Below are 15525 nucleotides of genomic sequence, written 5' to 3' on the forward strand. Positions count from 1 at the left end.
AACTGACTGATGAATGGATAAAGAAGATGTGGTGTGTGTACACACGTACACACACACACACACACACACACACACACACACACACAATGTAATATTATTCAGCCATCAAAAAGAATGAAATCTTGCCATTTTCAATGATGTGGATGGAGCTAGAATTTATTATGCTACGCGAAATAAGTCAGTCAGAGAAAGACAAATACTGTATGATTCCATTCATGTGGAATTTATGTAACCCAACAGATGAACATAGGGGAAAGAAAAAAAAGAGGGAGGCAAACCAGGAGAGACTCTTAACTATAAAGAACAAACTGAGGGTTGCTGGAGGGGAGGTGGGCAGGGTATGGGCTTAATGGGTGATGGGAACTAAGGAGGGCACTTGTGTTGAGCAAAGGATGTTGCATGTAAGCGATGAATCACTAAATTCTACTCCTGAAACCAATATTACACTATTTGTTACCTTACTAGAATTTAATTAAAAACTTGAAACATGAAAAAGAAAAAGAAATACTTGGCCTTTTGCCCCACCTCAGCAATGCTTGTGTGGATACCATCAACAGGTTAGGGGGATCACTGAATGGTAACCGGTGATAACATATAGAATGGTATCAGTAAATTAGATGTTAGCAAAGAGATGTTGTTAAGCTGTAAGATACTTTGTTCATTTAGCAGTTGCCTATATCCAGCTTATGCAGTAGACCCAGTTTTGGCCCTTTGGCGGCCTGTTAAGTGTATCATCTTCATGCCCTCCAATAGCAACAAAGCAAAGCAGGTGTAGGACCCACTGACAGAGGAGGAGACGCAAAGTAGGTTATTCCCACCATTTTCATTTCTGCTGTTAGTACAAGCCTTTTACCAGTATTCCTCCAAGAGCATCTGAGTAATTCTGCTTTACTTTGCTAGAGTGCAAAACCTCCTGACTAATTATTTCAATGTCTTCTTCAAGTGGGAATTGAACAAAAAGCAAAGAACATCTTTGCCACAAATTTCAATGAGCAAAATATTGGATTAGGCACAATGTTTGTAAAGTCTGTATTATATGTCTGCATCTTCCCCTTGCTGCATTACAGTTTCTTTTTCCCACATCCTGTAACTCCTTATCTCCTAGAGCTAATGAAAACTGACACAAAGTGGGGTGCCTGGCTGGCTCAGTTGGAAGAGCTGCGACTCTTGATCTCGGGGTCATGGGTTCAAGCCCCACATTTGGGGTAGAGAGTACTTAAAACTAAAATCTTTTAAAAAAATTGACACAACATATTAAGAATATATTTAATTTTTTAGAGTAAACATATTATGTTTATCACAGGGCTCTGGAAATTTTGCATAAAGTTAGGTCAGGCTTTCAAATTTTTTATGCTTTCTTAGAACTCTTAGTTCCTAATAGATGAGATTACATCTGTAGGGCCAGTGTTGATTGCTCAGAACTCATGAGCCAAAAAAGAATGTGTTTCACCTACAGATGTAGAGAATCCTTATCTCAGTTGGTGACAAGTGAAGTGGTGCACTCTCCTGTCCTGTCACCTTGGATGTCCGACTATGAAGTTCCGTAAGCTTATTCTGGTTGATTGCCGAAAAATAATGTCACTGAGGCACTGTTGCCTGGAACTGGACACACACCCAGTTCCAGTGGGTGTGGAAACATGTTTGAAACAGTGTTTTCTTTGTTCCAAAAAATTTTTAAATGCCAGTTCCAGAAACAAACTAAACTAAACCAAAAGAAAATTGAACAGCGCTGCTCATAAAGCAATTTGCAGTTGCTTTTGTGTCAGTAATTATTTGATTTCAGCATTGTTTTATGATTCCAGCAGGTTCAGTCCTGTTGTGCTGCGGCTATCAGAGACCACAGCAAACACCTCATTTCCTCTTTGTAATTGTAGCCTGTTGACAACTAAGACATGGAGCGGGGATACTTAAGCTATAATTTTGCAAAGAGGTTGAGTTCTCTGCTCAGTTTCTTCCTACCCTCATGCAGTGACTGTTTTGCTACAGTTTCCTTTTAATTATTTTAAAAATCCCATGCTTTGTTTTGCTTACAAACTGATCCCAATTTGTATCATGTACCGTGAAGGCCGGCAGTGCAATGCAAACTGGTACAAATGCCAGTAGTTCATTCTATGTGTTATGATGCCCATGTCCTGCCTGGCCATGTATAGAGTCCTTTACCAACAACAACACAACTCATCTTCCCTGTCCACTAACACCATCTTCTAGCTTCTTCCCCCTGCTACCAATTCAGCCTCAAGGGCAGGTCAATTCTATACTCTAAGTTAAAGACCCTTTCCCAACATGATCCTTTAAGTCCTCAAGCAACAAAGTTGGGGAATGAGACAGATACTGTTTATCAGTAAAGTGAGCTGGGAGAAGATGCATTTATATTGTTTCCAAGAACATAAATAAGCAATACTTAGCTTGTGTGTGGCTGTAAGACAGAGAATGAATGTTTAATTGTCTATTGGCTTCTGAAGTTTTCTGTTGAAACAATGACATTGGAATTTAGGGGTGTCATGCTGCACAATGAGTAACTATCAAACATGGGTAATTTACATTATTTTTTGGGTAATTAAATTGAATAGTTTGCCCAGTCACCTTTCTTGAGGGAGAGCACAGAGCTCTTATTTTGTCTTGAAGTTATTCTTCTGGCTATTTATGTGGATGAAGTCAGGCATTACATTCCCCTGTTACTATCTCTTGCCTAATCCTAGGTTACAGTTGAACCATTTCTCAGCCCTCTCTGCCCTAAGCGACCCACTGTTACACTGCAAATGTGAATGCTTTTACATGACTAGCATTTTGGATTGGACTTTGAGTGGATGGCTCTATCCTCTGCCCCAATAAGGGCTGCAAGGCAATGACAAGCAATTAGATTGTCTTTGAACACAGAAATTCACAAGTTCTGAAATCAGAATGCAATCTTTGTGTAATACCTGGTAAATTCAGAGTTAGAAAGCCCAACTGCTTGACCTTAAAGTGCATTCTGTACCTTTGTCAGTCCAGGTAAATGGGAAGTCCCCGTTCCTAAAGCAAACCTGACAGTACCACCTCCTTTACCCTTTAAATCACACCAGCATTGAGCACTGCAGTGTGGTTCGAATTCTCTTCTACGTTAGTAGACAGCAGCAGCAGAGAGACATTTGACCTCCTCCCCTGGGCCCCTGCAATCACAGTAGAGAATTTGCCTCTTATCCCCATATTTAAGTAGAAAACCCACAGACACTTGCAAACCAGGAGTAGAAAAATTCACTGAGTCTCTGAGGGGAGCCTTCCTTGTGCATTTATACCCGAGTCAGGACAGTGGAAGTGACTCAGGCAAACCACACACACTCATTTGGAATGTTCCCTGGATTTCGTAGTTATACTGCTTACTGTCAGTCCAGAGGTGGGGCTTAACGTAAACCCTATCAGTTTTAAGAACACGAACCTTTAACAATTATGAATCAAACTAAGTTTAAGTTAATGGCCCCACACCTTTTGGGATGAGCACTGGGTGTTGTATGGAAACCAATTTGACAATAAATTTCATATATTGGAAAAAAAAAAGTTAATGGTCCCAAAGAGAATGACAGGGAAAAGTGCATAAAAATGGATTTATGGCCTCAAGTTCTCATGGTGATAGTTCTTAAGGGATTTCTCTTCCATTCAGTTAGTAGCACTAAAGCCCTGTCTTGTGCACAAGCCGGACACCATCATTGTCACTTCCCCAGTAGCTGAAAAGTTCCCTTTAAACCATAATGCCTGCACTTGTGACATTTCCCAGTGATTTCTGATTAAAGCCGCCTGGCACCTGTGTGTGTGCTTTGAGGTTTGATTATTGGGTGGCTTTAGAACTGTGCAGCCATGTGCTCTCAGCCTGGTTGATGGCCCACTTTTAATGCCAACCAAGGTCCCTGGCTGTTTGCAAACCGTGACTACAAAGAGAGAGGAGGTAGTCTGAGGAAGCTGAGAAGAGAGAGAAGTATCTTTCCAGACAAGAAAAGCTGGGAGCCTGCCTCCCCGAAGCCCTGTGGCAGTGAATGCTGGCTTTGAGCTTCCTGAAGCCAATGTACAGCATATAATCAAACGTGATTTCTCCTGATTACCTCAGAAGTAATTAGGGAGTACCTCCCCACCCAAGACCTCTGCCTAATTAGAAGTATCTGGTAAGAAGGTATTTGCATATCTTCAAGTCATATTATGTTATGAGGACGTTTGAGCTGATGAAAACTGACATTTACCGTACAATAAAAATGCATCCCATTGAAAGCAGGAGTCATGAGAAACTCACAGCTGAGGATTCGGGAGCCGGTTTTAATTGATGAAACACAGCGGCTCTGCCTCAGGAAGCAAATCAGAGCATAAAGTGGGAGGAAGGTAAATATGCAGAGGTCAGAATATGAAGCACAGAGCTGCAGATGCTGTGATCGGCGGAGGTCCCCTGACTTCGGGTTCTAGCTTTTCTCTTCTCTCTTCCCTTGGGATGTAGAAATCAGAACTTAGGGGAAATGCTTCTGTCTCCCGCCGTCTCACTCTGTTTTATCTTTGATGTGCCATTTGTGCTTATTAGAGAATTACCACCAAGTACTATGATTTGGGGACAACAGAGAAGCCTGGAGAAAGAAGCAATTCTGCATTTGATTCTCAGGAGCAGGCCATCATTTCATGTGACTGCATTTGCCTTTCAATAAATTACAAAAAGGAGTCATTAAAATTACAGCAATAACTGTTGCTTACTATATGCCCAGTATTGCCCTGCATCTTTCACATGAATTCATTTATCCAATATTTACAAAAAAAGCCTCTGAAATAGCTCTTATTATCTCCATATTAAGAATCATTGCCTGAATGCTGGAATAATTTGTTCTAGATCACCCAGCTTGTAAATTCAAGACTTAAACGTGGCCAACCTGGCTTCAGAGTCTGAGTTCTAAACACCTGGACTTTTGTTGCTAGTTCCTCAGGGTAATGTGTCTACAGTCACTCATACATACACACACACACACACACACACACACACACACACACACACACAGAAAAGAGGATTCTAACTGGGTCATCGAGGGCTTTCAGTGATTCCCAAATAAATTTTCCAGTTACTCTCACCATGTGTTGGAAAGAAGTCCCACTTCTTATCAGTGATCTAGATTTTGTGAAGTACTTTATTCACTATTGGATAGAAAGGAAAAACAGGTAAATAGGATGGTTACTGCATGTGTTTGACATACGTTACTCTTTTCCAGTTTTATTGAGTTTTAGTTTATATATAACATTGTATGCATTTGAAAGTGTACGACATGGTAATTTAATACCTGTATATATTATGAAGCAACTACTAAAATAAAATCAGTTAATATATCGACCACCTCACATAATTTTCATTTCTGCTGTTGTTGTGAGAACAATGTAAGATCTACTCTTTCAGCAACTTTCAAGTATGCAGTACTGTACTGTTAACTACAGTCACTGTGCTGTACATTACTTTCTCAGACTTTGTTCATTTTATAACTGGAAGTTTGTACCCATTGACCAGCATATTTCCCACACCCCCCAGCCACAGGTAGCTGCTCTCTGTTTCTATAGGTTTAGCTTTTTTATATTTCACATATAAGTGAGTCATACACTACCTTTTATTCTCTGATTTATTTCATTTAGAATAATGCCCTCAAGGTACATCTATATTGTCACAAATGGAAGGATTTCCTTCTTTATTTATGGTCGAATGACATTTTAGATTGTGAGTGTGCGTGCATGCACACGTACACTGTTTTCTTTATCCATTCATCCACTGATGGATACTTTCTTGGCTATTGTGAATAATGATGCAATGAACATGGGGTGCAGATATCTCTCTGAGATAGTGATTTAACTTCTTTCTGATATACACTCAGGAGTGGGAGTGCTGGATCATGGATAGTACTATCTTTAATTTTTTGAGGAAACTCCATACTGTTTCCATAGTGTTTATACCAAATTATATTCCCAGCAACAGTGCCCAAGGGTTCCTTTTCCCCCCACATCTTCACCAGCAATTATCTCGTCTTTTTGGTAAAAGCCATTCTAACAATATAAGGTAATAATCACATGAGTTTGTATTTGAATTTCTCTGGTGATTAATGATGTTGAGCACATTTCCAGGTACCTATTGGCCATTTGGGTATCTTCCTAGTAAAAATGTCTAGTCAGCCCCTCTGCCCATTTTTGAATCAGTTAATTAGCTTGTTTTTATTTATTGACTAATGAGTTGTAGTTCTTTAAATATTTTGGATATTAACCCATTATTGAATATATGATTTGCAAATATTTTCTCCCATTCCATAGGTTTCCTTTTCATTTTGTTGATTATTTCTTTGGCTGTGTAGAAGCTTTCCAGTTTGATACAGTCCTACTTGTTCATTTTTGCCTTTGTTAAGCCATGCTTTGGGGATCAAATCCAAAAAAATCAATGCCAAGTCCAGCATGAAAGAGCTTTGTCTGTATGTTTTTTTCAAGGGATTTTATGGTTTCAGGTCTTCTGTTTAAGTTCTTAATTCATTTCAAGTTAATTTTTGTGAGTGGTATAAGACAGTGGTCTACCAACCAGTGGCTGCCAGAGGGGTGGGGGCTGGAGGGAATGGGTGAAATAAGTGAGGGGGATTAAGAGGTACAAACTCCTAGTTATAGAATGAAGAAGTCACAAGGTTGAAAGGTGCAGCATAGGGAATACAGTCAATAATATTATACTGGCGTTGCACTGTGATGAATGGTGACTGCACTTATGGTGAGCATAGCTTAATATATGGAGTTGTTGAATCACTATGATGTATACCTGAAACTAATATAGCATTGTATGTCAACTATACTTCAATGAAAAAAAGATAGGGTCCAATTTCATTCTTTTGCATGTGAATATCTAATTTTCCTAACACCATTCATTGAAGAGACTACCCTTTCCCCAAAAAGTATTCTTGGCTCCTTTGTGAAACATTAGTTGATCATATATGTGTCTGGTTATTTCTAGGCTCTTGATTCCGGTCCTTTGGTCTATATGTCTGTTTTTATATCAGTACCATACTGTTTTGATTATTGTAGCTCTATCATATGTTTGAAATCAAAACATATGATGCCTCCAGCTTTGTCCTTTCTCAAGAAAGCTTTGGCTCTTTGGGGTCTTTTGTGGTTCCATATTAGTTTTAGGATTGCTTTTTTTTTTTATTTCTGTGAAAAATACATTGGGATTTTGATAGGTACTGCACTGAATCTGTAGATGGCTTAGGACAGTATGGACATTTTCATAGTATATTCTAATCCATGAACATGTGGTATCTTTCTATTTATTTGTGCCTTCCTCAATTTCGTATATGAATGTCCTATAAACTTCAGTGTATAACTATTTAACCTTCCTGGCTAAATTTATTCCTAAACATTTTTTGATGCTCTTATGAATGAGATTGTTTATTTGTTGTTAGTGTATCAAATGCAAGTGAGTTTTGTATTTTGATTTTTGTATCCTAAAACTACTAAATCTTTTTAATTCTAACAGTTTTTTGGTGGAGTCTTTAGGTTTTTCTATGCATATGATCATGTCAACTACAACAATGTTACTTCTTCCTTTGCAATTTTCATGCCTTTGTTTTTTTTTTTTTTTTTTCCTTGCCTAGTTGCTCTGGCTAGGACTTCCAGTACTATGTTCAATAGGAGTGATGATAGTGGACACACTTGGTTTTTTTCCTGATTTTAGAGGAAAAGCTTTCAATCTTTCACTGTTGAGTATGATGTTATCTATGGGTTTGTCACACACAGAGGGCCTTCATTGTGTTGAAGTATGTTTATTCTGTATCCACTTGGTTAAGGATTTTATCTAGAAGAATTTTGTATTTTTTCCAAATGCTTTTCCTATATCTACAGAGATGGTCTGATGACTTTCATCTTTTATTCTATTAATGTGATGTATAACATTTATTGATCTGTATATTTTGAACCATCCTTGCATCCCAGGGATAACTCCCATTGATCATGCTGTAAGATCCTTTTAATATTCTACTGAATTCAATTTGCTGATATTTTGTTGAGAATTTCTGCATCTATATCTATGAGGGATATTTGTCTGTAGTTTTCTTTTCTTGTAGTCTCCTTATATGACTTTGGTATCAGGGTAAAGCTGGTCTCATAAAGTATGTTTGCAATTGTTTCCTCCTTTTTTTCATTTTTATTTTACTCACTTTCTTTTATTTCTGTCATTTTTTTACTTTTCTTTCATTTTATTTTTTAAGAGTTTGAGAAGAATGGGTATTAATTCTTAAGTATTTGGTAGAATTCACTCACGAAGGCATTTAGTCCTGTGATTTTCTTTCTTGGGAAGTTGATTACTGATTCAGTCTCTCATTACCATCCAGTTCATATTTTCTATTTCTCATGATTCAGTATTAATAGGATGTGTATTTCTACAAATTTATTTATTTCTTTCAAGTTGTTAAATTTGTTGGCATATAATTGTTCATGGTAGTCTCTTAAGGTCCTTTGTATTTCTGTGATATCAGTTGTAAACTCTATTCTTGTACTTATTATTATTTATTTGAGTCCTCTTTTTTTTCTTGGTAAATTTAGTTAAAATGTCAATTTTTATCTTTAAAAAGAACTCAGATGTATTAATCTTTTCTGTTGTTTTCCTATTCCCTATTTCATTTATTTCTGCTCTTATTATTATCACCTTCCTTGTGCTAACTCTAGGCTTAGTTTGTTATTCTTTCTCTAGTTTCTTTGGGTATAAACTTGGGTTGATTATTTCCAGTGGTTTTTTGTTTTTAATTTTTTTAATGTTTATTTATTTCTGAAGTAGAGAGAGACAGAGTGTGATTGCAGGGGGTGGGGGACAGAGAGAGAGAGAGAGAGAGAGAGAGAGGAAGACACAGAATCCGAAGCAGGCTCCAGGCTCTGAGCTGCCAGCACAGAGCCTGACACGGGGCTCAAATCCACAAACCGCGAGATCATGACCTGAGCCGAAGTTGGACGCTCAACCGACTGAGCCACCCAGGCGCCCCTCCAGTGTTTCTTAATGTAGACATTTGTCATTCTAATGTACCCATTAGAATTGGTTTTGCTGCATCCCATGTTTAGGTATTTTGTGTTTTCATTTTTATTTGTTTGAAGATTTTTTTTTAATTTCCCTTTTGATTTCTTCTTTGGTCCATTGGTTGTTCAGGAGCAGGGGAATATAGGGGTAATAAATAAAATATATAGGGTTTCTTTTCAAGTGATGAACACATTCTAAAATTGACTTTGTTGACAGTTGCACATATCTATGAATAGACTGAAGACCAATGAGTTATACATTTTAAATGAGTGAAATGTAATGGTATGTGAATTATACCTCAATAACTCTAGTTTTAAAAAAGAAATGAGAAACTTAACAGAAGACCATGGGGGAGGGGAAGGAAAAAAAAAGTTAGAGAGGGAGGGAGCCAAACCATAAGAGACTTTTGAAAACTGAGAACAATCTGAGGGTTGATGGGGGCTGGGAGGGAGGGGAGGGTGGGTGATGGGTATTGAGGAGGGCACCTGTTGGGATGAGCACTGGGTGTTGTATGGAAACCAATTTGACAATAAATTTCATATTTAAAAAATAAATAAAAATTTTAAAAAAAGAGTAAAAAAAAAAAGAAATGATTAGGGTATCTTATGAATGTAAAAAGTTCCCCCAGTGAACTAGACACTACTGAACATGGATTAAGGAGTTGTCTTGAGACATAAACACTAAATCTAGGATCAGAGGACCTAGTTTCAAATACCAGCCAAGCCCATAATTATTTTTATAGCCTTGGGTAAACCATAAAACCTTCTTTTGCCCCACTATTCTCTTCTGTAAAATGGAAATGATGAGACTTGCCACAGGAAGCTCAAAAAGTTGTTTTGACAACAAAATTCATAGAAAACACCCACTTTATCAATAATAAACATATAAATTCACAGCCTTCTTGTACAAATTTCTGGATTCTTCAGATGTCCTCAAGATAAGAAAGACTGAGCAGCAGTATTTTTCAAATGTCATATATAAACAAATGAGTACTTCATGGTTCATGTTGTGAGAGACAGAAATGAGTTTTTCCCCTTGTGGAGATACTCTAGCTCATCTAATTATCTAACCTCATTACTTACTCCAAAGCACAAAACACATGTTCTATGAGCATACACAGTACTCTCTGTTCATCTTTTCCTACTATCACAGTGTGTTTTTCAGAACCCACAGCAGAAAATATTTTCGCACTAGTTAAATCAAAGAAGACATGAAGAGGGTACATGGCATTAAAAGAATGATATAAGCTATCTTCAGATATTATTAGATCTGCATCTGATCTAGGAGTTGAATTAAGTCAATAAGATTCACCGTTCTGTTCTCCATATCTCAACTTTGCTTTTCTCTTTGTTGTATTTATCCCTAGATTATTTTTCCCTTGTGGATACAGAAATACAGTTGTAAGTACACACTACTCTTACAGCTAGAAATTCTGGACACACACACACACACACAAAAAAAAAAACACCTCCTTTCCAATAGTTGAAGCAAGGATACTGGAGTGGAATGTGATTGATCTGACTAGGTCAATCCTCTCCAACTCTGACCCAAACACTATCTGCATCTGAACATATGTGCATGTAGTGTGTGTGCACACATGCATGGATAGGCAGGGGGAAATAGGATATTCTCAAAATTCAAATTTAATCATGTATCTACTCTTATAATGGCTTGGCAACATAGGAAAGCAGTACTTCTTTAAAAAGGAGACAAAGTATGGACATCACCAATATGGTAGAGTAGTATATTCTAGCCTCCATCCTACTATAAAAAACAACAACTGGACAGCTATCCACAAATTAAAATAGCTTTGGGGGAACTGAAAATTCCACTTCAGAAGCTTCAGCAATACACTATAGCAAAAAATCCCTGTGAATAAATGCATGATAAGTATAGGAAGAATAGTTTCATTTTGCCTGCATCCTCCTATACCCCAGGCCAGTTCTTCACAGCACCAAAAGGGAATTTTCCGTCCCCAAGAGAGTTCCCCTTGATGGGAAAGGAGAGTAGAGTGAATGTAAGGCTCTAAGGATTATGAAGAATGATACCACTAAACATGACATCACCAAAGGAACACAGTAAACTTCCAGTAACTGACCACAAAGAAATGGAGATCCATGAATTGCCTGATAAAGAATTAAAAACAATTGCTCTACAGATGGTGAGACCTAGAAGGGAATCAAAGCACACCACTACCGAAAATCATCAAATCACAAAGGAAGACAACAAAAGAGAAAAAAACTAACAAAGATCTATAAAACACACAGAAAATTGACAAGATGACATTAGCAACTCCTTACCTGTCAATGATTATTTTAAATGTAAATGGATGAAGTTCTCCAATCAAAGGCCTGGTGGTCAGAAGGGAGGAGTAGACTTCAAAAAGCTACTTGAAAGTGTAATATGAAAAGGTATGTTTATAGCCTTCATTTGAAAAGGGTTGTGGTATTTTCCCAGTAAAACATTAATGATCTTTCATTTTCTTGAGGTTTTAACTTTATTTGGCTAATTCGTCCCATGCATTATGATGGAAGCATTGAGTTTTTTATGAACTCCCTATCTGGAATATATACTCCTTAAGAGGATTATGCCTTTAAATCACCAGTTCTTCCAACAGTGCCCAGTACATAGTAAATATATAATAAATGTGAAATGAATAAATGAAATAAACTTACCTGGGAAATAATAGGTTTCCCAGGAGGTCCCTAATCTTCAATGGTTCTTCTTAAAATATCCAAAGTCCTCTGAAAATGGCTCTGCAGTATGAATTGGTGGTATCTGTAATCAGACATAAAATAAAAGTGAATTCTAGGGGCAGACAGTTGGAGAAGAAGCAACAGAAGTCACTTAGAGGGTGAAAGGGAAACCATGAGGCCACGTAGACACGTGTAAAGATAAACTTCTTTCTAATCCAGTAGTGCTTCCGGGTCTGGTTCTTGTTTAAGTTTCTCATGTGCATCGGGCCTGAAGTGTATTACTGGAAAGCAGTGAAGAGACAAAACAGTCTGCCTGCTCATGACGGATTTGTACGTGGACATCAGTGGGCTGGAAAGAGTAGCCATTCAAGAAAGTCTCAGAGCAGTGCGACTGACCTTCTGTCTGTGATGGGAAGCACTTAGGAGCCAGCACTCCTAGGTTTTGATGGGGTTGTTAATGCGGCCCCCTCACGGAGCTAGGGCCATGCAGGTGGTCGCACACAGAATAAAGGGTGTACCTCCTGCTGTTTGCCATTTTTGAGTGAATTTGTCCCTGCACCGTGTTGTCAGCAAAGGGTAAACGTGTAATAGGTGGTTTCTCCACGACAGACCTAGAAAAATACATAAATGTTGGGCTCCACAGAGCAGGAATAGTTCTAGAAAAGCATCATTTCACATACTTCATCCCATGTGAGAAAGACCTAGAGACAGGATTCCAGTCTTATTCCAGGAAACCTCCTCCATGTCAAGAGTGTGGGTGCTGGTCATAATGACTAGCGGGGCCAATCATCTGATACTGGATGTGGGCGCTGAAGTGGTAGCTGACTTTGGATTTGCTGGAAGCAGACCTGCGACCACACTGAAATGCAAGTAGTTACATTTGGGGTGGGATTGATCTCAGGCCACCCAGGAGTTGGGAGACAGGGCAGGGAAGGCAGCCAATACAAGGTACAGTATCAAGAAGTTACCACTGTGGATGATTCCTAGAGCTCAGTCCCACTGGGGAGCCCTGAGAGTCAGTGCAGCGCATGCACCTCCGTTATGTTTTCTGAGACAACGGAGGGCCGTGTCTGGGACATGAAGCCTCTGGCTCTCGCAGCTGGCCTGACTGGGCAGAATGGGCCATGGCAGCCGAGCAAAGTCCTCAGGCAGGTAGGAGTCGCAGAGCTTGTGCTCCTGTGCTAAGGCACCAGGGGACAGGGAAGGGGCACCGCAGCATCCTCTACAGGCAGTGAGGACGTCAGCAGAAGCCCATAGGTTAGTGGCTGGTATGAGTGCATGGGTCACTGGCACTTCTCACTAATGTGGCACTGAGATGGCCAAGGGCTGGCGGACCTGGGTGAGGACAGCCCAAAGTGGGCAGATGAAGGACTGTGCCAACCTATGTCTCTGTGGCTAAGTTTCTCTAGCCAGACTCGGAAATTTCTCTGCCTCGTCTTCCTACTGCAGGTGGGTTTGGGCTATAAAAGTCACTGTGGGAGTGTGTTTTCCGTTCTTGAGGCTAATGTTGTGGAAAAGAAGATCACAGCCTCGGGGTATCAAATGAGGTACGAGTTACTGAGGACTGTGCTGCAACAAGGGAGGAGGGGAGGGCTGGGGAACCAGCAGTTCGGTTACCGCGACACACGAAATTCCAAATGATCCGAATTATCGTAAACTGTCATAAAACCAAAGAGCCCATCCAAGAACTGCCTTGTGGGTGAGGTGCAGGGAGGTGAGGTCCTCAGGGAGCAGAGGGAATCCCTCAGTGAGACGTCAGCCGGAGAAAGGGGTGTTGGTAGCACACTTCTGAAAAGTGTGACAATGTCTGCTCAGGACTGTCTTAAGTATCTCTGTTTCTACTGCAACCTGCTTACTTCATAACTCCTGACACATAACTCCTGGCACAGTCTTGCAGGGAGAGGCTGACTTCTTCAGCGGTGCTGGTTAAGAAGCCCGGCTGAGCCTCTCCCAGACAACCCCTCCGTGGCCACCTCTCAGGGATGCTGGGGCTTAGGAATTCCGAGAGAGAGTGATTGCTGACATTCAGATAGTCATGGATTCCAAGACTGGCCTAAACTAACCCGAACCGGTTAAGAAAATATCCTAGGAGACAGGGATGCAGGCTCATCGGTGTCAGATGTGCAAGTGTATTTCTGAGCCTCTGATTGAGGATGTTATGAGAATTATCTAACAACAAATATTATACATATAAAATGAATAGAAATATAAAACCACAAATATATCGGCACAAGTACTAACCGATTGGTATAACTGGAGAGGGTACATTAGGGGCCCCAGCTCTGTGAGGCACTGACTCTATCGTCACCGGATCCTGGAGAAGGGGTGAGGCTCTGTTGAACCCTGGTTACACTGCTCAAAGTTATTTTCCCCACTTTATGTCCCAAACTTATTTCCTCTTCTTTCTTCCACGAGCACCATACCCCTACGTATTAAATATTGTCTAAAGGTTTAGAGTTTCTACCCATTAAAGTTGACTTGGCTTATCTTTTTCAATGTACTTTAACTTTGGCACATTTAATGTAGCACAACTATGTAGGGAGAGACATCTGGCTAACTAGGTGGCTCCGTGGTGAACACAGTGCTGCTTTCGAATGTCAGGTCCACAACCTTGAACCCGAGGCAGCCCCTCCATTCCCAGAGCAGAAGGAGCGGCAGCCAGGAATGGTGTGTGTTCCTGCAAGTCAGTCTGCTAACATCCTGCAGCCTGGCCTACAGGGGTCACTTCCAGGCATAAGAGGATAATTCAGCGTTCACAGCCCATTGATTTCCTGGCCATGCCTGCAGAAACGTCAATAAGGTGCCAACTGTGGCAGGGGTTGCTTTGGGATCCGTTCTCTTTTCGGCTGAAACTTGGGTTTGGCATCAAGGCTGCCAGACAGTCCATGATGACTTTCAGTCACAACAACCTGGGCTGGATTTGGGTCATTGACTTGGATTCTACATTAGTTAGCTAATATTCTAGAGTGTAACCATTGTGCATATTTATATTGTAGTATATATCTTGGGACAATTACAGTGTTTGAAGATTTAAGACCTCTGCTTTCAAAGTGTTCAGCAATATATGAGACAAACACACAACAGGCTCTGAGCAGGACAATGGGAGAATTGGCTGTCCACTAACTAGCTCAATAGTGTCTGCAGGTCACCTCACACCCTGGAAAGCAGATCAGCCTACTGCAGATGAAATGTTTTACGATACCATGAGCATAAATCATGCCATCTTGAAGGCACACTTGCAATTCTCCTGGGGCACTGGAGAAGAGCAATGTAGGTCTTCCTGACTCAGGAGGGCATTGCCTTGCCTGCATCAAAGCCATCCCTGGCTTCCTCCAAATAGTATAGCAGCGGGAATGCTGAGTCTATCAGAGCAGTACACAGGTGCTTCTTCCGTGCTCACATTCCCAACCCAGTAACAGTGGTTCCTCCTCTTCCCATTGTTCACTTCCTCCACCAGGTCACATGGCTACATTAGGACCCGGGCTCCTGTGTTTGCCTGATTCATGTTCTGTGCCCAGATACCTCACTGCAGTAATGGCACACTACTGCTCTTTTTCTCTCTCCTGTCCAGTCCCTCTACGGCACAGGCGTTTTGGCACTCCTCTTCTTTGTTCCGTTCACATCCCCTGTCCTCTTACCTCTATATGGATGGGGTATAGCTCCGTCTATAACCTGTGACCACATTCTCTGGCCAGTTACCCCCTGCACTGGAAAGGCAGGACTTCTCTCCCTCTCCCCATTCATATGCCCTGTCCAGTTATGCCACTGCCTCAGTGGGGCATGACTCTTCTTCCTTGCTCTGTTTATGCC

At 40.3% G+C, this 15525-nt stretch overlaps 1 long non-coding RNA gene across 1 annotated transcript in view; it reads right to left on the reverse strand.

The window, feature by feature from the left end:
• The window catches only part of LOC123383428, a 230535-nt gene that overhangs the window by 39109 nt on the left and 175901 nt on the right, over positions 1 to 15525 (reverse strand). Inside the window, exon 4 of the long non-coding RNA XR_006593145.1 lies at positions 11695 to 11797. This is a non-coding gene — a long non-coding RNA (uncharacterized LOC123383428). The remainder of the gene's footprint in view (positions 1 to 11694; positions 11798 to 15525) is intronic.

The sequence above is a fragment of the Felis catus genome, chromosome X, assembly GCF_018350175.1.
Source record: "Felis catus isolate Fca126 chromosome X, F.catus_Fca126_mat1.0, whole genome shotgun sequence".
Classification (NCBI taxonomy): Eukaryota; Metazoa; Chordata; class Mammalia; order Carnivora; family Felidae; genus Felis; species Felis catus.